This window comes from Phyllobates terribilis, unplaced genomic scaffold (genome assembly GCF_046119375.1).
Source record: "Phyllobates terribilis strain yellow unplaced genomic scaffold, ASM4611937v1 Scaffold_142__1_contigs__length_4687701, whole genome shotgun sequence".
NCBI lineage: Eukaryota > Metazoa > Chordata > Amphibia > Anura > Dendrobatidae > Phyllobates > Phyllobates terribilis.
The window spans coordinates 2,838,153-2,864,446 of NW_027362902.1; the positions used below are offsets into that span (position 1 = coordinate 2,838,153).

Sequence of the window (26,294 nt, forward strand, 5' to 3'; positions counted from 1 at the left end):
CCTGCTAAGGGTAGACAGCTGCTCGTTCCACCCCACCCCCCGCCTTAATTGGTTCTCCTCCCTTCCAACGGTGTTGAGGCGGGTGGGAACAGCAGGGGGTGAAGGTGCTGTGTTTAAAGAGGTGGAGTTATGCAGATCTAAAACGCGTGGATTGCAGCAGCAGCAAGCCGAAAAGTGCAGGCATGTAAGGGATCTAGAGGTTGACAACATGTCTTCTTAACGGGAGTCCAGGAGCTCATCTCCACAAATGGACTTTTCAGGATCCTTGGGTGGCTCCGTAGTTTGAAACCAATTCTGGTTATCGCTTCTCGGCCTTTTGGCTCAGACCTAGTGTTTGGACAAGAGGTTCCTTGTGTACTAGCCCTCGGCCTTCCAGCATCGCCACTTCGGTGGCTTAAGCTGGATGCTGCTATAGGGGGAGAGTGAGGAGGAAACGAGAAGGCGATTCCTGAAGCGACCATGGGTGTCAAGCTTCGCTTTGCTGGGACCGGGGATCCCCGGGTCAAGAATGCTTTCCGTATCGAGGTCTCTGAGGAGAAGAAGGACCATTTCTCGTTGTCATACCTGGTCAACGCCATTTTCTATGAAATCCTGAAGATCCAGAAGTCGGAGATCATCTGTTTGCAGGAGTTCAGAAGGGAGCATAGGTACGTCTTGGTGCTTTCTTCTATGGCGGCTTGCCAAAACCTTTTCAAAACTCTTCAAGTCCTTTCAGAGCACCCTCAGCTGGATGGACTTATCTTCACTGTACTCTACTCTAAGGGGGATATCCCGGTGGTTGTATTCATGCACAACCCCTTTATCTCCCGGGATGATATCACTGCATTCCTGAGAAGACACTGCATTTTTGTGCAATTCTCCCATAAAATCTTAAATGGAGAAGGGCTGTGGACTGGGAAGTATAAATACTTTGTGAGGTTTGGGATAGACCCTCATGGTCCTGGAGGTATTCACTATCCTCCCCTGAACTTTACAATTGGAAGAGACTCTGGATATCTGTTTTTTCCCGAGGTGCCATTGTTCTGCAGGAGATGCAACATGTTCGGGCATATCCAGGATTTCTGCAAACAATTGCCAAACTGTAGAAAGTGCAACAAGTACGGTCATCTGGCGAAGGATTGTTCCAACCCGGTGGTATGTGATGCCTGCGGGGAGGAAGGACATGTGATTCGGGATTGTAAGGCTAAAGTCAAGCCTAGGTCCTTCTCCGAAGTGACCAAAGGTAAGCCTACTGTCCCTGCTGTTACCCCACAGGTGACTACTGCAGAGATCAATGAGGAGACGGAGCCCCCTGAGGTTGAAGATCTGGTGGGTGAGGCCCAGACCCTGTTGGACCCTCCAGCCCCTGCTGGGCCAAGTATGGAGATCTCCGAGTTGGATGTGGACCTCCCTCATCAGTCCGAAATATGTGGTGAGGGTGACATGGATGTGTCTCTTGCTCGAACCCCTGCATTGTCCTGGGGTGCTACAGACGAAGAGGTGGCCAGGGATGGTGGCCAAGGAGACTTTACTTCTGGGAGGTCTTTTGATGATGATGATACTCCTGAACTGGCCAATAAAAAACCCAGACGAGAGTACTCACCTGCCAGCGGAGGGTGCGACAGTCCTGCAAGTGACCGCATTTACCCGCAGGATGTCTTCTCCCCTGATGCTCCTTACCTTGGCATCCCTGAGAGCATCAACACCTTTGGGGTGCTTTCCCAGTCTGATGATAATGGATGAGTATGGTGTGATCAACATTGAGTCATGTATTTCTTTTCTTTAATTAATGTCTTGCCAATCTGGTTGGGATGTAGTGTCCCTAAATGTAAGGCAGATCAGATCTAAAATCAGAAGAACAACTGTTCTGGACTACCTGAAACATTTAGGTGCTGATGTTTTTTGCCTTCAGGAGTGTGGGATTCAGGATGCTCCTTGTGACAAAGACTGGCCTTACGGACAGCATATCTGGTCAGGGTCTAATCATAATAAAAATGATGGGGTGGGGATATTAGTTGGGAATAAAGAAATCTCTATTGATAGTTATATTGTGGTGGAGGTGGGCCGATGTTTAATTGCATTTTTGAGTTATAGAGGGTGGCGGGTCAGAATTATTAATTTATATTGCCCTACAGGGAAGGAAGAGCGGCTTGCTCTTCTTGAAAAATTAAGTTTTTTTCTTCCAGGGAAATCTCCCACTATTTTTGTTGGGGACGTTAATTGTGTCACAGAAGGAAAGTGTGACATAACAGGAAAGAAATTGTCCCATTTAATTTGTGATTTTTCCTTTTTAGATGCAGCAGTTGTTGTTCTTGGCATGCCACCACCGCCGACATACCATGCTGACCGTGGTGAGATTCATTCCAGAATTGATTTAATGTTATTTTCTAAAAATATGGTATGTTTGGATTTTTCTCAACAAAAGGTACCTTTTTCGGACCATGAATGTTTGAGAGGCGTGTTTTGTGCGAATGGTGACCAAGTGTATGGCGGTGGGGTATGGAAGTTGAATGCAAGGCTGTTAGAGGATGATGAGGTGATGAATGAGTTTAATGTAAAGTATGAAAGATGGAGAATGCGTAAGAAGGATTTTGTGTGTGTTCTTGACTGGTGGGACTGGGTGAAAGTGCAATTTAAAACTTTCTTCAAAAAGTGGGGCTATAGAAAAGCTGCCAGATATAGGAATAGGTTTAATGACCTTAATAGACGGATTGACTGGTTGAGAAAGTGTGTTGCAAGTGGTTTGGAGATGTCTGATCAACTTACTGAGGCTAAGAATGAATTGAAGCGTGTGTTGGATGAGAAAGGAAAGGAAATTATATATCGTACTAAAATTGAGCACCTGGAGAAAAATGAGAAGTGTACGAGGTTCTTTTTTAAAAAAATGAATGGTAGGAAGACTGATATGAATGAAGTTGTGAATGAAAGTGGAACCAACTGTATGGGTGAGGATGTGCTGAAAGAAGTGAATAGGTTTTATAGCAAGTTGTATGATGAGAAATGGATTGACTCTGGGCTTGTGTCATATGTTCTGAATGGTGTGGAGAAAAAACTTGATTCTGAGGAGCGTGATCTGTTGTGTGAGGATGTAGTTCTGGATGAAGTGAAGAATGTGGTGTGGAGTGCTAAAAAGAGTAAGACTCCTGGAAAAGATGGTATACCTGTAGAGTTGTATGTGAAAGCATGGGAAGTTTTGGGAACAGATTTGACTGAGGTATGTAAGTATATGTGGGTGAATGGTAGGTTGTGTGAATCAATGAAAGAAGGAGTGGTTGTGCTTGTGTATAAAAAGGGTGAGAGGAAACGTTTGGAAAACTGGAGACCAATAACACTGCTGAATTCGGATTATAAGGTCTACAGTAAGTTACTGGCAAATCGTATGCGTGAAGTGATTGGTAGTGTTGTGGAGGAGGACCAAGTATGTGCAGTGCCTGGAAGAAGTATGAGTGATAACTTGTTATTGTTGAGAGATATGATTGGGGATTGCAAGGATAGAAAGCAGAAATGTATGACTTTAGCTATTGATTTTGAGAAGGCGTTTGACAGGGTTTCGCATGTGTTTTTGTTTAAAGTACTGGAAAGAATGGGGTTTCCTAGAGAATTTGTGAATTGTGTAAAATCATTGTATGATTGTGTGTCAAGTGAGTTCTTGGTTAATGGGTGGCTGTGTGACAAAGTGAAGATTAGGTCAGGAGTAAGGCAGGGGTGTCCTATGTCCCCCGTCTTATTTGTATGTGTAATAGAACCATTGTTATGTTTGATTAGACGGGATAAAATGATGAGAGGTTTGTTGGTGCCTGGTAGTGGTGGTAAGCATGTGAAAGTGTTAGGTTATATGGATGATGTTGTGGTTGTGAGTGAAAGTATGGCTTCTTTGAGTAGAATTAAATTGCTTTTGGATTTTTTTGTTGGTGCGTCTGGTTTTAGGGTAAATTGGAATAAATGTAGTTTTAAATGTTTTGGAGATAGTAGTATTCGTATGGATGGTGTAAAGTGTGAAGTGGGTGCAATCAAGATTTTGGGCGTATTATTTAATGATGACTTAAAAGGGAATGAAAGTTGGGAAGAGTGTGGTATGCGGGTTGAACGTAAATTGAATTTTTGGCGAATGAGAGAATTGACTCTGCGTGGTAAGGTGTTAATTATCAAAGCAGTGATTCTCCCTATCCTGCTTTATGTGGCGACTGTTTTTCCTTCTCCTTACAGGAAAATTAAGAGAATAGAGAAGTTGGTATTCACATTCCTGTGGTGTAGTAAGATGGAGAAGTTGAAGCGGGAGAGCCTTTTTAAGGCTTGTCAGCATGGTGGGCTGGCCTTTCCCAATATTGAAGTTTTTTTAGGTCTTAATTATATTAAGACTGTGGTTATTTTGCTGGGTAAAGGCAATAAAGGTGCTTTTATGGCTAATTATTCTGCTGGATGGATGTTGTATGGGTTATGCTGGAGGAAGAGAGATGCGAGTGTGCCTGTGGCCTTTAAGTGTCCTGTTTGGTATGAGGTGATTGAGAAATTTGTGAGAAAGCATGATTTGTTGAGTGTGGGAATGAATGATTTTAGAATGACCAAGAATGTGGTGAAAAGAATGAGTGCAAATGAGGTAGAGTGTAATATTGTTGGGCTGAGAGGGAATGAGGTTTCAGATGCATGGAAGAAGTTAGATACGTTTGGGATGTCAAACAAACAGAAGGATGTGGTGTGGATGACTTTACATAATATTTTACCTGTGAGAGAAGTGCAGAAGAAAAGAGAGTTGATAAGAACAGATGTGTGTCCGAGAGTGGGATGTGGTGGTTGTGAGACTGTGAGGCATGTTATGTGGGATTGTGAGTACGCGTACAGTGTGTGGAAGTGTGTAGGTGGATTGTGTAAGGGTTTAGCAGGCGTGAATTTTGTGGATTGGCGTGTGGCGATGTTTGGAATTGGTGCGTGTAGTCGGTCTAAAGATAGAATTTTATGGTTGATAATGGCTTGTGTGATGGAGAGTTTGTGGGATGCAAGGAACCTTGGACTTTTCAAGAGGAAATCTTTATCAGTGAATGAATGTGTTAGACTTATTCTTTCAAGACTATACCTGATATATAAGTTGGACAGCAGAGGCGGTGGTGGCACAGATGCCGAAGGGATTTGGAAATTTAAAAAGTGGCATTACCTTATCAAATACCAGTGATTTTTTTCTTTGTGATTCCTTGAAGTTTCTGCATTTGTGTTACGTAAAGGATGTTCCCTTGTGATTATATTTCGTCTTATACTACTGCTGAATAAATAGAACCATGATGATGAGCAGTTTTAAGTAGCAAATTTTGGAGAAATTCATACTGTTTGCTAAAAAACTAAACTGAATGGTTTAAAAAAAAAAAAAAAAAAAAAAAAAAAAAAATCTGTTCTTATCAGTTTAATATCTGATACGTCCCCTATCTGGGGACCATATATTAAATGGATTTTTAGAACAGGGAGATGGAAAAAGAGCTTGCTCTGTCCACTCCACGCATTGACCTGGTATTGCAGTATCTCCAGGACCGGTGCACCCCTTCTTTAATGCAGTTTCTAAAATCAGAAAGAATTGAATTCAATGTTTTTTGTTCATTTTGCTTGTTTGTCGGATTTGGGGATGGACTCTTTGGCTTTGCTTTTCTTCTCCTCATTGGATTTTTCATGTTCAAAGTTGCAGAAGCCAGATTACAAGCTCATTTTGGTTCAACTTCAGCAACTGTGCATTGCATTGCCATGTAATGTGATGCAATGCTATCTTTCTAGCTCTCCCTTTTTACTTCCTTTTGGATAAACAGACATATTAGGCAAGCATTTTGGAGCTTTCACCTAAATAACTACAGGTGGTGAGATAAGCTGCACAATATAATTGACCTTTCAGTATATTGTTGCACACACACCATCTATTTAGCAAATGCCCTTGTTATCAACAGCAGCCTTTTAAACTCACCTGAGCTAACAGGTATGTGCGCTGGTTACTCTGCTGCGCTTAAAATTTCTTTTTTGGTTTGCTACAATGCCTTTTCTGAAACGTTGTCTCCTTCTGCTGGAACACTGACTTCTTTCATTTAATGCCTGCAGACTATAAAAGAGAACCCAACCCAAAAAGTTTGGTTGATTAGTCTGTGGCATTCTGTTAAACTGTTGCTTATGGCGGTCTCTGTGAGCTTCTCAGCGACATTCAGCCAGCCAGGTATCCTGCCTGCAGTAGATGGAATGTGGCAATGGAACGCTGGCTGCGCGTGTCATAATAGGCTCTGAGCCTTTATATACCTGTGCACAGCAGCAGCCACCTTCAGTCTGCTGCTGGACAGCCAGCAGCAGCAGCAGGAGAGGTATGTAATCAGGAGCCCTCCTGCTAAGGGTAGACAGCTGCTCGTTCCACCCCACCCCCCGCCTTAATTGGTTCTCCTCCCTTCCAACGGTGTTGAGGCGGGTGGGAACAGCAGGGGGTGAAGGTGCTGTGTTTAAAGAGGTGGAGTTATGCAGATCTAAAACGCGTGGATTGCAGCAGCAGCAAGCCGAAAAGTGCAGGCATGTAAGGGATCTAGAGGTTGACAACATGTCTTCTTAACGGGAGTCCAGGAGCTCATCTCCACAAATGGACTTTTCAGGATCCTTGGGTGGCTCCGTAGTTTGAAACCAATTCTGGTTATCGCTTCTCGGCCTTTTGGCTAAGATCAAGTGTAGTATCTGTTCTTATCAGTTTAATATCTGATACGTCCCCTATCTGGGGACCATATATTAAATGGATTTTTAGAACAGGGAGATGGAAAAAGAGCTTGCTCTGTCCACTCCACGCATTGACCTGGTATTGCAGTATCTCCAGGACCGGTGCACCCCTTCTTTAATGCAGTTTCTAAAATCAGAAAGAATTGAATTCAATGTTTTTTGTTCATTTTGCTTGTTTGTCGGATTTGGGGATATACTCTTTGGCTTTGCTTTTCTTCTCCTCATTGGATTTTTCATGTTCAAAGTTGCAGAAGCCAGATTACAAGCTCATTTTGGTTCAACTTCAGCAACTGTGCATTGCATTGCCATGTAATGTGATGCAATGCTATCTTTCTAGCTCTCCCTTTTTACTTCCTTTTGGATAAACAGACATATTAGGCAAGCATTTTGGAGCTTTCACCTAAATAACTACAGGTGGTGAGATAAGCTGCACAATATAATTGACCTTTCAGTATATTGTTGCACACACACCATCTATTTAGCAAATGCCCTTGTTATCAACAGCAGCCTTTTAAACTCACCTGAGCTAACAGGTATGTGCGCTGGTTACTCTGCTGCGCTTAAAATTTCTTTTTTGGTTTGCTACAATGCCTTTTCTGAAACGTTGTCTCCTTCTGCTGGAACACTGACTTCTTTCATTTAATGCCTGCAGACTATAAAAGAGAACCCAACCCAAAAAGTTTGGTTGATTAGTCTGTGGCATTCTGTTAAACTGTTGCTTATGGCGGTCTCTGTGAGCTTCTCAGCGACATTCAGCCAGCCAGGTATCCTGCCTGCAGTAGATGGAATGTGGCAATGGAACGCTGGCTGCACGTGTCATAATAGGCTCTGAGCCTTTATATACCTGTGCACAGCAGCAGCCACCTTCAGTCTGCTGCTGGACAGCCAGCAGCAGCAGCAGCAGAAGAGGTATGTAATCAGGAGCCCTCCTGCTAAGGGTAGACAGCTGCTCGTTCCACCCCACCCCCCGCCTTAATTGGTTCTCCTCCCTTCCAACGGTGTTGAGGCGGGTGGGAACAGCAGGGGGTGAAGGTGCTGTGTTTAAAGAGGTGGAGTTATGCAGATCTAAAACGCGTGGATTGCAGCAGCAGCAAGCCGAAAAGTGCAGGCATGTAAAGGATCTAGAGGTTGACAACATGTCTTCTTAACGGGAGTCCAGGAGCTCATCTCCACAAATGGACTTTTCAGGATCCTTGGGTGGCTCCGTAGTTTTAAACCAATTATGGTTATCGCTTCTCGGCCTTTTGGCTAAGATCAAGTGTAGTATCTGTTCTTATCAGTTTAATATCTGATACGTCCCCTATCTGGGGACCATATATTAAATGGATTTTTAGAACAGGGAGATGGAAAAAGAGCTTGCTCTGTCCACTCCACGCATTGACCTGGTATTGCAGTATCTCCAGGACCGGTGCACCCCTTCTTTAATGCAGTTTCTAAAATCAGAAAGAATTGAATTCAATGTTTTTTGTTCATTTTGCTTGTTTGTCGGATTTGGGGATGGACTCTTTGGCTTTGCTTTTCTTCTCCTCATTGGATTTTTCATGTTCAAAGTTGCAGAAGCCAGATTACAAGCTCATTTTGGTTCAACTTCAGCAACTGTGCATTGCATTGCCATGTAATGTGATGCAATGCTATCTTTCTAGCTCTCCCTTTTTACTTCCTTTTGGATAAACAGACATATTAGGCAAGCATTTTGGAGCTTTCACCTAAATAACTACAGGTGGTGAGATAAGCTGCACAATATAATTGACCTTTCAGTATATTGTTGCACACACACCATCTATTTAGCAAATGCCCTTGTTATCAACAGCAGCCTTTTAAACTCACCTGAGCTAACAGGTATGTGCGCTGGTTACTCTGCTGCGCTTAAAATTTCTTTTTTGGTTTGCTACAATGCCTTTTCTGAAACGTTGTCTCCTTCTGCTGGAACACTGACTTCTTTCATTTAATGCCTGCAGACTATAAAAGAGAACCCAACCCAAAAAGTTTGGTTGATTAGTCTGTGGCATTCTGTTAAACTGTTGCTTATGGCGGTCTCTGTGAGCTTCTCAGCGACATTCAGCCAGCCAGGTATCCTGCCTGCAGTAGATGGAATGTGGCAATGGAACGCTGGCTGCGCGTGTCATAATAGGCTCTGAGCCTTTATATACCTGTGCACAGCAGCAGCCACCTTCAGTCTGCTGCTGGACAGCCAGCAGCAGCAGCAGCAGGAGAGGTATGTAATCAGGAGCCCTCCTGCTAAGGGTAGACAGCTGCTCGTTCCACCCCACCCCCCGCCTTAATTGGTTCTCCTCCCTTCCAACGGTGTTGAGGCGGGTGGGAACAGCAGGGGGTGAAAGTGCTGTGTTTAAAGAGGTGGAGTTATGCAGATCTAAAACGCGTGGATTGCAGCAGCAGCAAGCCGAAAAGTGCAGGCATGTAAGGGATCTAGAGGTTGACAACATGTCTTCTTAACGGGAGTCCAGGAGCTCATCTCCACAAATGGACTTTTCAGGATCCTTGGGTGGCTCCGTAGTTTGAAACCAATTCTGGTTATCGCTTCTCGGCCTTTTGGCTAAGATCAAGTGTAGTATCTGTTCTTATCAGTTTAATATCTGATACGTCCCCTATCTGGGGACCATATATTAAATGGATTTTTAGAACAGGGAGATGGAAAAAGAGCTTGCTCTGTCCACTCCACGCATTGACCTGGTATTGCAGTATCTCCAGGACCGGTGCACCCCTTCTTTAATGCAGTTTCTAAAATCAGAAAGAATTGAATTCAATGTTTTTTGTTCATTTTGCTTGTTTGTCGGATTTGGGGATGGACTCTTTGGCTTTGCTTTTCTTCTCCTCATTGGATTTTTCATGTTCAAAGTTGCAGAAGCCAGATTACAAGCTCATTTTGGTTCAACTTCAGCAACTGTGCATTGCATTGCCATGTAATGTGATGCAATGCTATCTTTCTAGCTCTCCCTTTTTACTTCCTTTTGGATAAACAGACATATTAGGCAAGCATTTTGGAGCTTTCACCTAAATAACTACAGGTGGTGAGATAAGCTGCACAATATAATTGACCTTTCAGTATATTGTTGCACACACACCATCTATTTAGCAAATGCCCTTGTTATCAACAGCAGCCTTTTAAACTCACCTGAGCTAACAGGTATGTGCGCTGGTTACTCTGCTGCGCTTAAAATTTCTTTTTTGGTTTGCTACAATGCCTTTTCTGAAACGTTGTCTCCTTCTGCTGGAACACTGACTTCTTTCATTTAATGCCTGCAGACTATAAAAGAGAACCCAACCCAAAAAGTTTGGTTGATTAGTCTGTGGCATTCTGTTAAACTGTTGCTTATGGCGGTCTCTGTGAGCTTCTCAGCGACATTCAGCCAGCCAGGTATCCTGCCTGCAGTAGATGGAATGTGGCAATGGAACGCTGGCTGCGCGTGTCATAATAGGCTCTGAGCCTTTATATACCTGTGCACAGCAGCAGCCACCTTCAGTCTGCTGCTGGACAGCCAGCAGCAGCAGCAGCAGGAGAGGTATGTAATCAGGAGCCCTCCTGCTAAGGGTAGACAGCTGCTCGTTCCACCCCACCCCCCGCCTTAATTGGTTCTCCTCCCTTCCAACGGTGTTGAGGCGGGTGGGAACAGCAGGGGGTGAAGGTGCTGTGTTTAAAGAGGTGGAGTTATGCAGATCTAAAACGCGTGGATTGCAGCAGCAGCAAGCCGAAAAGTGCAGGCATGTAAGGGATCTAGAGGTTGACAACATGTCTTCTTAACGGGAGTCCAGAAGCTCATCTCCACAAATGGACTTTTCAGGATCCTTGGGTGGCTCCGTAGTTTGAAACCAATTCTGGTTATCGCTTCTCGGCCTTTTGGCTAAGATCAAGTGTAGTATCTGTTCTTATCAGTTTAATATCTGATACGTCCCCTATCTGGGGACCATATATTAAATGGATTTTTAGAACAGGGAGATGGAAAAAGAGCTTGCTCTGTCCACTCCACGCATTGACCTGGTATTGCAGTATCTCCAGGACCGGTGCACCCCTTCTTTAATGCAGTTTCTAAAATCAGAAAGAATTGAATTCAATGTTTTTTGTTCATTTTGCTTGTTTGTCGGATTTGGGGATGGACTCTTTGGCTTTGCTTTTCTTCTCCTCATTGGATTTTTCATGTTCAAAGTTGCAGAAGCCAGATTACAAGCTCATTTTGGTTCAACTTCAGCAACTGTGCATTGCATTGCCATGTAATGTGATGCAATGCTATCTTTCTAGCTCTCCCTTTTTACTTCCTTTTGGATAAACAGACATATTAGGCAAGCATTTTGGAGCTTTCACCTAAATAACTACAGGTGGTGAGATAAGCTGGACAATATAATTGACCTTTCAGTATATTGTTGCACACACACCATCTATTTAGCAAATGCCCTTGTTATCAACAGCAGCCTTTTAAACTCACCTGAGCTAACAGGTATGTGCGCTGGTTACTCTGCTGCGCTTAAAATTTCTTTTTTGGTTTGCTACAATGCCTTTTCTGAAACGTTGTCTCCTTCTGCTGGAACACTGACTTCTTTCATTTAATGCCTGCAGACTATAAAAGAGAACCCAACCCAAAAAGTTTGGTTGATTAGTCTGTGGCATTCTGTTAAACTGTTGCTTATGGCGGTCTCTGTGAGCTTCTCAGCGACATTCAGCCAGCCAGGTATCCTGCCTGCAGTAGATGGAATGTGGCAATGGAACGCTGGCTGCGCGTGTCATAATAGGCTCTGAGCCTTTATATACCTGTGCACAGCAGCAGCCACCTTCAGTCTGCTGCTGGACAGCCAGCAGCAGCAGCAGCAGGAGAGGTATGTAATCAGGAGCCCTCCTGCTAAGGGTAGACAGCTGCTCGTTCCACCCCACCCCCCGCCTTAATTGGTTCTCCTCCCTTCCAACGGTGTTGAGGCGGGTGGGAACAGCAGGGGGTGAAGGTGCTGTGTTTAAAGAGGTGGAGTTATGCAGATCTAAAACGCGTGGATTGCAGCAGCAGCAAGCCGAAAAGTGCAGGCATGTAAGGGATCTAGAGGTTGACAACATGTCTTCTTAACGGGAGTCCAGGAGCTCATCTCCACAAATGGACTTTTCAGGATCCTTGGGTGGCTCCGTAGTTTGAAACCAATTCTGGTTATCGCTTCTCGGCCTTTTGGCTAAGATCAAGTGTAGTATCTGTTCTTATCAGTTTAATATCTGATACGTCCCCTATCTGGGGACCATATATTAAATGGATTTTTAGAACAGGGAGATGGAAAAAGAGCTTGCTCTGTCCACTCCACGCATTGACCTGGTATTGCAGTATCTCCAGGACCGGTGCACCCCTTCTTTAATGCAGTTTCTAAAATCAGAAAGAATTGAATTCAATGTTTTTTGTTCATTTTGCTTGTTTGTCGGATTTGGGGATGGACTCTTTGGCTTTGCTTTTCTTCTCCTCATTGGATTTTTCATGTTCAAAGTTGCAGAAGCCAGATTACAAGCTCATTTTGGTTCAACTTCAGCAACTGTGCATTGCATTGCCATGTAATGTGATGCAATGCTATCTTTCTAGCTCTCCCTTTTTACTTCCATTTGGATAAACAGACATATTAGGCAAGCATTTTGGAGCTTTCACCTAAATAACTACAGGTGGTGAGATAAGCTGCACAATATAATTGACCTTTCAGTATATTGTTGCACACACACCATCTATTTAGCAAATGCCCTTGTTATCAACAGCAGCCTTTTAAACTCACCTGAGCTAACAGGTATGTGCGCTGGTTACTCTGCTGCGCTTAAAATTTCTTTTTTGGTTTGCTACAATGCCTTTTCTGAAACGTTGTCTCCTTCTGCTGGAACACTGACTTCTTTCATTTAATGCCTGCAGACTATAAAAGAGAACCCAACCCAAAAAGTTTGGTTGATTAGTCTGTGGCATTCTGTTAAACTGTTGCTTATGGCGGTCTATGTGAGCTTCTCAGCGACATTCAGCCAGCCAGGTATCCTGCCTGCAGTAGATGGAATGTGGCAATGGAACGCTGGCTGCGCGTGTCATAATAGGCTCTGAGCCTTTATATACCTGTGCACAGCAGCAGCCACCTTCAGTCTGCTGCTGGACAGCCAGCAGCAGCAGCAGCAGGAGAGGTATGTAATCAGGAGCCCTCCTGCTAAGGGTAGACAGCTGCTCGTTCCACCCCACCCCCCGCCTTAATTGGTTCTCCTCCCTTCCAACGGTGTTGAGGCGGGTGGGAACAGCAGGGGGTGAAGGTGCTGTGTTTAAAGAGGTGGAGTTATGCAGATCTAAAACGCGTGGATTGCAGCAGCAGCAAGCCGAAAAGTGCAGGCATGTAAGGGATCTAGAGGTTGACAACATGTCTTCTTAACGGGAGTCCAGGAGCTCATCTCCACAAATGGACTTTTCAGGATCCTTGGGTGGCTCCGTAGTTTGAAACCAATTCTGGTTATCGCTTCTCGGCCTTTTGGCTAAGATCAAGTGTAGTATCTGTTCTTATCAGTTTAATATCTGATACGTCCCCTATCTGGGGACCATATATTAAATGGATTTTTAGAACAGGGAGATGGAAAAAGAGCTTGCTCTGTCCACTCCACGCATTGACCTGGTATTGCAGTATCTCCAGGACCGGTGCACCCCTTCTTTAATGCAGTTTCTAAAATCAGAAAGAATTGAATTCAATGTTTTTTGTTCATTTTGCTTGTTTGTCGGATTTGGGGATGGACTCTTTGGCTTTGCTTTTCTTCTCCTCATTGGATTTTTCATGTTCAAAGTTGCAGAAGCCAGATTACAAGCTCATTTTGGTTCAACTTCAGCAACTGTGCATTGCATTGCCATGTAATGTGATGCAATGCTATCTTTCTAGCTCTCCCTTTTTACTTCCTTTTGGATAAACAGACATATTAGGCAAGCATTTTGGAGCTTTCACCTAAATAACTACAGGTGGTGAGATAAGCTGCACAATATAATTGACCTTTCAGTATATTGTTGCACACACACCATCTATTTAGCAAATGCCCTTGTTATCAACAGCAGCCTTTTAAACTCACCTGAGCTAACAGGTATGTGCGCTGGTTACTCTGCTGCGCTTAAAATTTCTTTTTTGGTTTGCTACAATGCCTTTTCTGAAACGTTGTCTCCTTCTGCTGGAACACTGACTTCTTTCATTTAATGCCTGCAGACTATAAAAGAGAACCCAACCCAAAAAGTTTGGTTGATTAGTCTGTGGCATTCTGTTAAACTGTTGCTTATGGCGGTCTCTGTGAGCTTCTCAGCGACATTCAGCCAGCCAGGTATCCTGCCTGCAGTAGATGGAATGTGGCAATGGAACGCTGGCTGCGCGTGTCATAATAGGCTCTGAGCCTTTATATACCTGTGCACAGCAGCAGCCACCTTCAGTCTGCTGCTGGACAGCCAGCAGCAGCAGCAGCAGGAGAGGTATGTAATCAGGAGCCCTCCTGCTAAGGGTAGACAGCTGCTCGTTCCACCCCACCCCCCGCCTTAATTGGTTCTCCTCCCTTCCAACGGTGTTGAGGCGGGTGGGAACAGCAGGGGGTGAAGGTGCTGTGTTTAAAGAGGTGGAGTTATGCAGATCTAAAACGCGTGGATTGCAGCAGCAGCAAGCCGAAAAGTGCAGGCATGTAAGGGATCTAGAGGTTGACAACATGTCTTCTTAACGGGAGTCCAGGAGCTCATCTCCACAAATGGACTTTTCAGGATCCTTGGGTGGCTCCGTAGTTTGAAACCAATTCTGGTTATCGCTTCTCGGCCTTTTGGCTGCGATCGTATGACTGTACCTTGATTGGTGCGAGTCTCCTGGAGGAATCCGGACCCTTTTGTGGAGGATTTTCTGCTTTTTCCTGTGGTATTCCATACCGACAGAATCCAAGATGTCTTTTGTGAAGAACACCATCCGTTTGTCCGTGGATCCATCTGACCAGAACAAGAACAACGTGGTTTTCATTGTCCAAGACATCGTTGAAGGCAAAGCTGGAGCAAGACGTTCTGAGATCTTCAGTGTCAACGAATTTTCACGTCAAGGTAATTATGACGTTACCTTTATGGACCAGGATGTTTGCCTTAATGTCTTTGAATGGCTCCGTGGTCACTCTAGTGACCCCTGCTTGGAAGGAGTTAGATGGGAACCTTTGTTTGGTCTGCAAGAAAAGGAGGTGACTGTGACTGTCTATAACCCTTTTACAGACCCTGAGCTGCTGGAGTGCTTCCTCTCTCGCTACTGTGAATATGTGCGGAAGGGAGTGAAGCAAGTCAATTGTCTAGGAATCTTTAACTGTCAGTATAAATTCCGTGTGAAATTGAAAAGGGATCCTGACAGTGTGGGGGGTTTTAGACACCCTCCATCAAATTTTTCCGTTGCAGGCCATAGAGGTTTCCTCTTTTACCCAGGCCAGCCCATGTTTTGCCGTAGATGCTTTTCTTTCGGACATACCATGGTAACATGCCTTAAAGGGCAGTGTTGCCGAAATTGCAGAAAGGAGGGGCATATGGCCAACCAGTGTCCAGAGGCCAAGTCCTGTGATGTCTGTGGGAGTAGTGATCACATGTATAAGGACTGTCCTATGAGTGCACCTAGACGTTCTGATAAAGAACAGAAGGAGGAGGAGCTGGAGAGGAGGCAGATGGCAAGCGCACTGAAAGTGCTGGAAAGATTGGAGAGGGAGGAGAGAGAGGGAAGGAGGCGGGAAACTGGTAGAGCCTCTCCCTCTACGGCGCCAGAGGAGGTGTCCCTGAGACCATGTTCTTCTTCTGCTGAAGAAATGAGGAAGAAGCGGAGGGAAGAAAAGGAGTTCTGGAGGGAAGTGGCAAAGGTGGAGAAAAAGGCAGTGTCTGCGAGAATATCTAGGAAAGTGGTGGAAGCAGAGCTGCCTGAGATGATGACTTTTGGAGAGGCAATGGACGCAACAGGATGTGAAGTGCAAATCTCGGAACCCGACAGTCCTGAACACCCTTCGGGTCCTGAAAACATTGAAGATTTTTCTTCGGAGGATGATAGGGGTGCAAAGAAGAGTCGTAGGGAGGATGGTGGGGGCAGTGATGATGCAGTTTTTAGTGAGCCTCAGAGGAAGATCAGAACTGCCAGAATGAGGAGTGTGGCTGGTGAAGCCAGCGGGTCGGAAACCAGCTGTTCTGTTCTGATGGCGGAGGAGGATAGTGGTGGTGCTGGATAGTGTCACCATATAATATTGTAAATGTTTTTTCTTTTTGTCCTCTTGTGAGCTTTGGTTTAGGCCAAAGGCTATTTCTTTGTGTAATTGGTGAAGGAGTAGAAGTATTATGGGATTTACCATAGTGTCCCAAAACGTAAGAGTGTTTAAAAGTAAAGTAAGAAGAGCTGCTATTTTTGAGTTTTTAGCTATGCAAAATGCATCTATTTTTTGTTTACAAGAATGTGGGGTAGTGGATGGTGTGAAAGGGGATGAATGGTCTTATGGAGCGTCTGTGTGGTCGGGGAGTGCATGTAATAAGAATGATGGTGTGGGTATTTTGGTTAAAGGAAGGGAGGTTGTTTTGAGTGATTATTTGGTTATTGAGGTGGGGAGATGTATCCTTGCTAATTTTGTATACAAGAATGTAAAGTTTTGTGTTATTAATGTTTATGCGCCAGTTGAAAAAAATGAGCGCAAAAATTTATTTGAAAAAATTAAGCTTTTTGTTCCAGGAAGAATACCTGTGGTAATTGTGGGTGATATGAACTGTGATGTGGGGAGAGTGAATGTGGATGTGTCTGGGAAAGCATTATTGGAGTTAGTGAATGATTTTGGGTTGTGTGATATGCAGCGCGTGTGTAACATGAATCCTTTGTTGAACACTTTCTTTTCTGAGAGTGGTAGGGTACAATCCAGATTGGATTATTGTTTTATTTCTAAAAATATGGTTTCTGTTAATTATAGGCAGGAAAACGTTCTTTTTTCAGATCATGTGTGTATGTTGTGTGAGTTGGATATAAAAGTTGATGGAGTGTTTGGGAGAGGATTGTGGAAGTTAAATGTTAAACTGTTAGAGAATGAAGATGTGAGAAAGGAGTATGAAAGGCGGTATGAAGAATGGTGTAAGCATAAAAATGAGTTTGGGAATGTTTGTGAGTGGTGGGACTGGGTGAAGAAACAAACAAAAATGTTCTTTAAAAATTTAGGATACAAGTATGCAGCAATTAAAAGAGAGAGTTTTGTTAAACTGAACGCGCGGTTGAGCGTTTTGTATAAGTTAAGGGAAGGAGGAGTTGAGGTGGAGGAGGATATTTTAGAGGTAAAAAAGGAGATTAGTGAGTTTTTGTTGGAGAGAGGGAGAAGCATAGTGTTTAGGGCAAAGATTGATAAGATGGAGCAGGATGAGAAATGTTCTCGGTTTTTCTTTAAAAAAGTTTTTGGAAAGAAACAGAGTATGAGCGTGGTGTATGGAGCAGATGGAAGTGAGGTGAGTGGAGAGGATATGTGTGAAGAGGTGGCTAAGTTTTATGAGGATCTGTATGCAGTGAAACAGAGGGATGAATGTTTGGAGAATGATGTTTTGAGTGTGTTAGAGAGTAAGTTGAGTGAAGCAGAAAGAGAGAGAGTGATGGGTGAGGTGACTGGTGATGAGGTATGGAAGGTTATGTGTAGTATGGCTTTGAATAAGACGCCGGGGGAGGATGGCCTCCCAGTAGAATTTTATCGTGTGATGTGGGGTGTGATTGGTAAGGACTTTGTGGATGTATGTAAGTATATGTGGGGAAACATGGAGGTGGCTGAGAGTATGCGTGCAGGTATGGTTGTGTTAATTCCTAAGAAAGGGGATTTGAAAAGTCTGAGGAATTGGAGGCCAATAACGTTACTTAATTGTGATTATAAAATCTATGCAAAACTTATGGCTAATAGGATGCGTGATGTGATAGAGAGTGTGATTGGGGATGAGCAGTGTTGTGCGGTACCTGGGAGGCGGATTCATGAGTGTGTGTGTATGTTAAGAGATTGTCTATGGGATTGCATGGGTCGTAAGAAGAGTGTATTTTTGTTAAGTTTGGATTTTGAAAAGGCTTATGATAGGTTGTCGCATGGTTTTTTGTTCAGAGTGTTGTTAAAAATGGGTTTTCCGGCTGATTTTGTTGGGCGAGTGAGAAGTTTGTATGCGGGTGTTTATAGCTGTGTTTTAATGAATGGGTATGTGGGTAGGAAAGTGAATGTGTTTTCGGGTGTGCGACAGGGGTGTCCTTTGTCCCCTGTAGCATTTATTTGTGCAATTGAGCCATTGTTGTGTATGCTGAGGAAAGATAAGGTAATTCGTGGTGTGCAAGTGCCGGGAGGTGGAGGAAAAGAATGGAAAGTGAGTGGTTATATGGATGACGTGTGTGTATTATGTGATTCTGAATGTTCGGTGAGGCGGGTGAAGTTGTTAGTGTCTATTTTTTGTGGTGCATCTGCGTTTAAAGTGAATTGGGAAAAGAGTGAGTGTAAGGGTTTTGGAGGCGGAAGTTTAAGTAGGGATGTAGGTGTGAATGTAGTGAATGGACCTATTAAAGTTTTGGGTGTGAAGTTTTCAGAGAGTTTGGATGGGAAAGAAAGTTGGGATGATGCGAAAGGAAAAGTTGAGCAGAAGTTGAATTTTTGGAAATTGAGGAGTTTATCCTTTTTTGGGAAGATTTTAATTGTTAAGAGTGTGGTGTTGCCAATATTTTTATATATTGCGGTAGTATTTCCACCAGGATATATGTGTATGAGAAGCTTGAATAGAATTTTATTTGTTTTTTTGTGGAACTCGAAAATGGAGAGAGCTAGGAGAGAAATTTTGGTTAAAAGAGTGGAAAAAGGTGGTTTGGGTTTTCCGAATTTGGACGTGTTTTTTGGTGTGAATATCGTTGTGTTTGTTTTGAAAGTGATTAGGGCGGATGGAAAGTTTTCATCTATGTGTAGGTATTTATTTGGAGCGTATTTGTTTCGTTTAAAGTGGCAAGAAAGGGATTTGCGATGTCCGATTGCTTTTGAGGTGCCTGTATGGTATGTGTGGGTTTATAAGTTTTTGGTGAGGTATGAACTGTGTGATGCAGATGTGAGATTGCTGGAGAATAAGAAGGCTGTGTATAGGATGATTGAATGTAGAGAGGTAGAATGTGGAATAAATATGGTTAGGGGTGGTGATGTGCAGAAGGTTTGGAAGAAAGTGCGGATGAGTGGTATGACCAACAAACAGAGTGAAGTTGTGTGGCAGTCTTTACATGGAGTATTACCTGTGAGAGAGTTTCAGAGGAATAGAGGTTTGGTGAGGAGTGAAATGTGTCCAAGAAATGGCTGTGGTGGAAGGGAAAGTGTGTTGCATGTTTTTTGGAATTGCCAGTATGCTAGAGATGTGATTGGGAGAATGGGGCCTTTGTGTAAAGAATTGTGTGGTGTGAATTTGTTGTCTTTTGAGTTGTTTATGTTTGGTTTGGGAATATGTGATGGGACGAAGGAAAGAGTCTTGTGGTTGATGCTTGCATGTATAAAGGAAGTGTTATGGGATGTGAGGAATGTGTATGTGTTTAAAAGGAAGGAAATTGCTGTAAAGGATAGTGTGAAGGTGATTTTGGGGAAGATGTATGTGTGTTTCCTATGGGACAAAAAGAGGAGAGGGGAAGTGGATGCAGAGGGAATATGGAAAGTTAAAAAGTGGAGATATATTGTTAGTACCTCTTGATTTTTGTTATTGTTGTTTTGAAATATGAAATAAATATTTCCGATGATGATGGGGACAGCAAATTGCGTATTGGATTTGACGCAGCTGTTTTGATGGAATTTTCCTTTGTCTGGTTTTCATAGACTGTGGAATTTCCTCGTCTGAGGAGAAAAAAAAAAAAAAAAAAAAATCTGTTCTTATCAGTTTAATATCTGATACGTCCCCTATCTGGGGACCATATATTAAATGGATTTTTAGAACAGGGAGATGGAAAAAGAGCTTGCTCTGTCCACTCCACGCATTGACCTGGTATTGCAGTATCTCCAGGACCGGTGCACCCCTTCTTTAATGCAGTTTCTAAAATCAGAAAGAATTGAATTCAATGTTTTTTGTTCATTTTGCTTGTTTGTCGGATTTGGGGATGGACTCTTTGGCTTTGCTTTTCTTCTCCTCATTGGATTTTTCATGTTCAAAGTTGCAGAAGCCAGATTACAAGCTCATTTTGGTTCAACTTCAGCAACTGTGCATTGCATTGCCATGTAATGTGATGCAATGCTATCTTTCTAGCTCTCCCTTTTTACTTCCTTTTGGATAAACAGACATATTAGGCAAGCATTTTGGAGCTTTCACCTAAATAACTACAGGTGGTGAGATAAGCTGCACAATATAATTGACCTTTCAGTATATTGTTGCACACACACCATCTATTTAGCAAATGCCCTTGTTATCAACAGCAGCCTTTTAAACTCACCTGAGCTAACAGGTATGTGCGCTGGTTACTCTGCTGCGCTTAAAATTTCTTTTTTGGTTTGCTACAATGCCTTTTCTGAAACGTTGTCTCCTTCTGCTGGAACACTGATTTCTTTCATTTAATGCCTGCAGACTATAAAAGAGACCCCAACCCAAAAAGTTTGGTTGATTAGTCTGTGGCATTCTGTTAAACTGTTGCTTATGGCGGTCTCTGTGAGCTTCTCAGCGACATTCAGCCAGCCAGGTATCCTGCCTGCAGTAGATGGAATGTGGCAATGGAACGCTGGCTGCGCGTGTCATAATAGGCTCTGAGCCTTTATATACCTGTGCACAGCAGCAGCCACCTTCAGTCTGCTGCTGGACAGCCAGCAGCAGCAGCAGCAGGAGAGGTATGTAATCAGGAGCCCTCCTGCTAAGGGTAGACAGCTGCTCGTTCCACCCCACCCCCCGCCTTAATTGGTTCTCCTCCCTTCCAACGGTGTTGAGGCGGGTGGGAACAGCAGGGGGTGAAGGTGCTGTGTTTAAAGAGGTGGAGTTATGCAGATCTAAAACGCGTGGATTGCAGCAGCAGCAAGCCGAAAAGTGCAGGCATGTAAGGGATCTAGAGGTTGACAACATGTCTTCTTAACGGGAGTCCAGGAGCTCATCTCCACAAATGGACTTTTCAGGATCCTTGGGTGGCTCCGTAGTTTGAAACCAATTCTGGTTATCGCTTCTCGGCCTTTTGGCTAAGATCAAGTGTAGTATCTGTTCTTATCAGTTTAATATCTGATACGTCCCCTATCTGGGGACCATATATTAAATGGATTTTTAGAACAGGGAGATGGAAAAAGAGCTTGCTCTGTCCACTCCACGCATTGACCTGGTATTGCAGTATCTCCAGGACCGGTGCACCCCTTCTTTAATGCAGTTTCTAAAATCAGAAAGAATTGAATTCAATGTTTTTTGTTCATTTTGCTTGTTTGTCGGATTTGGGGATGGACTCTTTGGCTTTGCTTTTCTTCTCCTCATTGGATTTTTCATGTTCAAAGTTGCAGAAGCCAGATTACAAGCTCATTTTGGTTCAACTTCAGCAACTGTGCATTGCATTGCCATGTAATGTGATGCAATGCTATTGACGCGCCCCCTGGGACATATTCCTTTTTGAGGGGAATACCCGGCACCGGAACAGATGGGGGGTTGTAGTCTCCGAGCGGCTGTGACCCGGCCCGTGCCCAGGGCGTCAAACTCAGTGTTATGTGGCAGTCCTACAGATGTTATTAAGAGTTCTTTTGTGTCGACTACGCCACCCGTTGTGATGCGGTCACTGTGGCCGCCGCTGCAGCAGGGTCCGCTGAGGCTGATGGTGGGTGCGCAGCTTGGTGGGATAACCCCCAACGGGAGGGGTATAGCCTCAGAGGGGACAGGTGCAGAGGATGGGGGTTGTGGTGGTGCAGTGCAGACGGCAATGAAGACAGAGTCGGGTTGTGCAGTTAAGGGTGTTTACTTACTGCAGATGTTGTACTGGTCACTCCAGCTTCGAGTGACCACCCGAGCCGTGCTGCGTCCACCAGGTCCTGGATCCAGCCAACCCCCAAACAAGTCCGGAGCGTGGCCCTGAGCTCTCCTTCTGTCCCGTTCTCTGGCCGTCCCCACCAGTGATCCACCTAGGTCCAGCTCCCTCGGGCCTTCTGTTGGGACACCCTTGGCCCTGGGTTCCCTGACCCTTCATGTGGTGTGCCTTCGGGGTGGATGTGGTGGGTGACCGTGGCAAACGCTGCCCACGGTCTCCGGTCTCTGGCTGGGGAATGTTTTTACCCCCACCAGCTTGGGTTCCGGTACCCTGATGCCGACTCCTCACCCGGTGCTTTAATTTGGGTTCTTGGGTCCTCTCTGCTGTTTCCCCCTCTGGGTCTTTCTCTCTCTTCTCCTCTCTCACTCTGGGTCCTTCTTCTCCTCTGCTCCTGACTTGTTCTCTGCATCTGACCCTGTTCTTAGTTGGTGCCCACCTTATATACACCCTCTATGTGTGAGCTCAGGTGACCAGCACCCAATGAGCTCCTATCTCTACCCAGACTGCACCCCCTATCTGCCCCTACACTACATGGGATGTTCCACCCCCCTCCCACTCCAGCCAGGAACAGACTCGGTCGTACCTGCACATTTCTAAGTGGGAGTACCGTCGGTCTGCTCCTCGGAAATGGGATGTGTGTAGTGCATGCAGCCTACCGAGCTCAGATCCACACTCCATCCTTGCCCGGGAGTGGAATATCACACCTCTGGGTTGAGGTGCAATACCCCTGTAGCAGCCGAATCCTCAGGGTGCTACACTATCTTTCTAGCTCTCCCTTTTTACTTCCTTTTGGATAAACAGACATATTAGGCAAGCATTTTGGAGCTTTCACCTAAATAACTACAGGTGGTGAGATAAGCTGCACAATATAATTGACCTTTCAGTATATTGTTGCACACACACCATCTATTTAGCAAATGCCCTTGTTATCAACAGCAGCCTTTTAAACTCACCTGAGCTAACAGGTATGTGCGCTGGTTACTCTGCTGCGCTTAAAATTTCTTTTTTGGTTTGCTACAATGCCTTTTCTGAAACGTTGTCTCCTTCTGCTGGAACACTGACTTCTTTCATTTAATGCCTGCAGACTATAAAAGAGAACCCAACCCAAAAAGTTTGGTTGATTAGTCTGTGGCATTCTGTTAAACTGTTGCTTATGGCGGTCTCTGTGAGCTTCTCAGCGACATTCAGCCAGCCAGGTATCCTGCCTGCAGTAGATGGAATGTGGCAATGGAACGCTGGCTGCGCGTGTCATAATAGGCTCTGAGCCTTTATATACCTGTGCACAGCAGCAGCCACCTTCAGTCTGCTGCTGGACAGCCAGCAGCAGCAGCAGCAGGAGAGGTATGTAATCAGGAGCCCTCCTGCTAAGGGTAGACAGCTGCTCGTTCCACCCCACCCCCCCGCCTTAATTGGTTCTCCTCCCTTCCAACGGTGTTGAGGCGGGTGGGAACAGCAGGGGGTGAAGGTGCTGTGTTTAAAGAGGTGGAGTTATGCAGATCTAAAACGCGTGGATTGCAGCAGCAGCAAGCCGAAAAGTGCAGGCATGTAAGGGATCTAGAGGTTGACAACATGTCTTCTTAACGGGAGTCCAGGAGCTCATCTCCACAAATGGACTTTTCAGGATCCTTGGGTGGCTCTGTAGTTTGAAACCAATTCTGGTTATCGCTTCTCGGCCTTTTGGCTAAGATCAAGTGTAGTATCTGTTCTTATCAGTTTAATATCTGATACGTCCCCTATCTGGGGACCATATATTAAATGGATTTTTAGAACAGGGAGATGGAAAAAGAGCTTGCTCTGTCCACTCCACGCATTGACCTGGTATTGCAGTATCTCCAGGACCGGTGCACCCCTTCTTTAATGCAGTTTCTAAAATCAGAAAGAATTGAATTCAATGTTTTTTGTTCATTTTGCTTGTTTGTCGGATTTGGGGATGGACTCTTTGGCTTTGCTTTTCTTCTCCTCATTGGATTTTTCATGTTCAAAGTTGCAGAAGCCAGATTACAAGCTCATTTTGGTTCAACTTCAGCAACTGTGCATTGCATTGCCATGTAATGTGATGCAATGCTATCTTTCTAGCTCTCCCTTTTTACTTCCTTTTGGATAAACAGACATATTAGGCAAGCATTTTGGAGCTTTCACCTAAATAACTACAGGTGGTGAGATAAGCTGCACAATATAATTGACCTTTCAGTATATTGTTGCACACACACCATCTATTTAGCAAATGCCCTTGTTATCAACAGCAGCCTTTTAAACTCACCTGAGCTAACAGGTATGTGCGCTGGTTACTCTGCTGCGCTTAAAATTTCTTTTTTGGTTTGCTACAATGCCTTTTCTGAAACGTTGTCTCCTTCTGCTGGAACACTGACTTCTTTCATTTAATGCCTGCAGACTATAAAAGAGAACCCAACCCAAAAAGTTTGGTTGATTAGTCTGTGGCATTCTGTTAAACTGTTGCTTATGGCGGTCTCTGTGAGCTTCTCAGCGACATTCAGCCAGCCAGGTATCCTGCCTGCAGTAGATGGAATGTGGCAATGGAACGCTGGCTGCGCGTGTCATAATAGGCTCTGAGCCTTTATATACCTGTGCACAGCAGCAGCCACCTTCAGTCTGCTGCTGGACAGCCAGCAGCAGCAGCAGCAGGAGAGGTATGTAATCAGGAGCCCTCCTGCTAAGGGTAGACAGCTGCTCGTTCCACCCCACCCCCCGCCTTAATTGGTTCTCCTCCCTTCCAACGGTGTTGAGGCGGGTGGGAACAGCAGGGGGTGAAGGTGCTGTGTTTAAAGAGGTGGAGTTATGCAGATCTAAAACGCGTGGATTGCAGCAGCAGCAAGCCGAAAAGTGCAGGCATGTAAGGGATCTAGAGGTTGACAACATGTCTTCTTAACGGGAGTCCAGGAGCTCATCTCCACAAATGGACTTTTCAGGATCCTTGGGTGGCTCCGTAGTTTGAAACCAATTCTGGTTATCGCTTCTCGGCCTTTTGGCTAAGATCAAGTGTAGTATCTGTTCTTATCAGTTTAATATCTGATACGTCCCCTATCTGGGGACCATATATTAAATGGATTTTTAGAACAGGGAGATGGAAAAAGAGCTTGCTCTGTCCACTCCACGCATTGACCTGGTATTGCAGTATCTCCAGGACCGGTGCACCCCTTCTTTAATGCAGTTTCTAAAATCAGAAAGAATTGAATTCAATGTTTTTTGTTCATTTTGCTTGTTTGTCGGATTTTGGGATGGACTCTTTGGCTTTGCTTTTCTTCTCCTCATTGGATTTTTCATGTTCAAAGTTGCAGAAGCCAGATTACAAGCTCATTTTGGTTCAACTTCAGCAACTGTGCATTGCATTGCCATGTAATGTGATGCAATGCTATCTTTCTAGCTCTCCCTTTTTACTTCCTTTTGGATAAACAGACATATTAGGCAAGCATTTTGGAGCTTTCACCTAAATAACTACAGGTGGTGAGATAAGCTGCACAATATAATTGACCTTTCAGTATATTGTTGCACACACACCATCTATTTAGCAAATGCCCTTGTTATCAACAGCAGCCTTTTAAACTCACCTGAGCTAACAGGTATGTGCGCTGGTTACTCTGCTGCGCTTAAAATTTATTTTTTGGTTTGCTACAATGCCTTTTCTGAAACGTTGTCTCCTTCTGCTGGAACACTGACTTCTTTCATTTAATGCCTGCAGACTATAAAAGAGAACCCAACCCAAAAAGTTTGGTTGATTAGTCTGTGGCATTCTGTTAAACTGTTGCTTATGGCGGTCTCTGTGAGCTTCTCAGCGACATTCAGCCAGCCAGGTATCCTGCCTGCAGTAGATGGAATGTGGCAATGGAACGCTGGCTGCGCGTGTCATAATAGGCTCTGAGCCTTTATATACCTGTGCACAGCAGCAGCCACCTTCAGTCTGCTGCTGGACAGCCAGCAGCAGCAGCAGCAGGAGAGGTATGTAATCAGGAGCCCTCCTGCTAAGGGTAGACAGCTGCTCGTTCCACCCCACCCCCCGCCTTAATTGGTTCTCCTCCCTTCCAACGGTGTTGAGGCGGGTGGGAACAGCAGGGGGTGAAGGTGCTGTGTTTAAAGAGGTGGAGTTATGCAGATCTAAAACGCGTGGATTGCAGCAGCAGCAAGCCGAAAAGTGCAGGCATGTAAGGGATCTAGAGGTTGACAACATGTCTTCTTAACGGGAGTCCAGGAGCTCATCTCCACAAATGGACTTTTCAGGATCCTTGGGTGGCTCCGTAGTTTGAAACCAATTCTGGTTATCGCTTCTCGGCCTTTTGGCACGATCTGTAGTGGGTTGTGACATTGGGCTGAAGGTTACTGTGGTGGCAGAACCGATTCTTGGCCTTTGGAGATATCCAGTGCTGCTTTTGGGAATCGGTGCTAAAGCTGCAGTGCCTTTTCTTTACGGAGGACAGTGTGTTGGAGGGAGGACGAACTTCGTGGAGGCTGCGATCCGTGTGTGATATTTTCCTTGGTATCTGGAAAAGAAGAGGAAAATCATGGAGACAAGGAGAAACCCTGGAGGAAGGAAGGAGAATCAAGCAAGCAACCCGAATGATTATTTCTCGGAGGAGCATCCGCTGAAGGACACCATCAGGTTCGTGGTTGCTCCTGACCACCGGCAGGTGAAA

General features: G+C 44.6%; 11 non-coding genes across 11 annotated transcripts; all 11 read left to right on the plus strand.

Moving 5' to 3' along the window:
- The first annotated feature begins 5,318 nt into the window (after window positions 1–5,318).
- LOC141206329 (U2 spliceosomal RNA) lies at window positions 5,319–5,509 on the plus strand. The gene has a single exon (XR_012276961.1). It is a non-coding gene; the product is annotated as a U2 spliceosomal RNA (small nuclear RNA).
- Window positions 5,510–6,621: 1,112 nt separating this feature from the next.
- On the plus strand, window positions 6,622–6,812 carry LOC141205901 (U2 spliceosomal RNA). The gene has a single exon (XR_012276573.1). It is a non-coding gene; the product is annotated as a U2 spliceosomal RNA (small nuclear RNA).
- A 1,115-nt stretch (window positions 6,813–7,927) lies between these two features.
- LOC141205902 (U2 spliceosomal RNA) lies at window positions 7,928–8,118 on the plus strand. The gene has a single exon (XR_012276574.1). It is a non-coding gene; the product is annotated as a U2 spliceosomal RNA (small nuclear RNA).
- A 1,115-nt stretch (window positions 8,119–9,233) lies between these two features.
- Window positions 9,234–9,424, plus strand: LOC141205903 (U2 spliceosomal RNA). Its single transcript, XR_012276575.1, has one exon. It is a non-coding gene; the product is annotated as a U2 spliceosomal RNA (small nuclear RNA).
- A 1,115-nt stretch (window positions 9,425–10,539) lies between these two features.
- LOC141205904 (U2 spliceosomal RNA) lies at window positions 10,540–10,730 on the plus strand. The gene has a single exon (XR_012276576.1). It is a non-coding gene; the product is annotated as a U2 spliceosomal RNA (small nuclear RNA).
- Window positions 10,731–11,845: 1,115 nt separating this feature from the next.
- LOC141205905 (U2 spliceosomal RNA) lies at window positions 11,846–12,036 on the plus strand. The gene has a single exon (XR_012276577.1). It is a non-coding gene; the product is annotated as a U2 spliceosomal RNA (small nuclear RNA).
- Window positions 12,037–13,151: 1,115 nt separating this feature from the next.
- LOC141205906 (U2 spliceosomal RNA) lies at window positions 13,152–13,342 on the plus strand. Its single transcript, XR_012276578.1, has one exon. It is a non-coding gene; the product is annotated as a U2 spliceosomal RNA (small nuclear RNA).
- A 6,155-nt stretch (window positions 13,343–19,497) lies between these two features.
- Window positions 19,498–19,689, plus strand: LOC141206314 (U2 spliceosomal RNA). The gene has a single exon (XR_012276949.1). It is a non-coding gene; the product is annotated as a U2 spliceosomal RNA (small nuclear RNA).
- A 1,115-nt stretch (window positions 19,690–20,804) lies between these two features.
- Window positions 20,805–20,995, plus strand: LOC141205907 (U2 spliceosomal RNA). Its single transcript, XR_012276579.1, has one exon. It is a non-coding gene; the product is annotated as a U2 spliceosomal RNA (small nuclear RNA).
- A 2,314-nt stretch (window positions 20,996–23,309) lies between these two features.
- On the plus strand, window positions 23,310–23,500 carry LOC141205908 (U2 spliceosomal RNA). The gene has a single exon (XR_012276580.1). It is a non-coding gene; the product is annotated as a U2 spliceosomal RNA (small nuclear RNA).
- Window positions 23,501–24,615: 1,115 nt separating this feature from the next.
- Window positions 24,616–24,806, plus strand: LOC141205909 (U2 spliceosomal RNA). Its single transcript, XR_012276581.1, has one exon. It is a non-coding gene; the product is annotated as a U2 spliceosomal RNA (small nuclear RNA).
- Window positions 24,807–26,294: the final 1,488 nt, after the last annotated feature.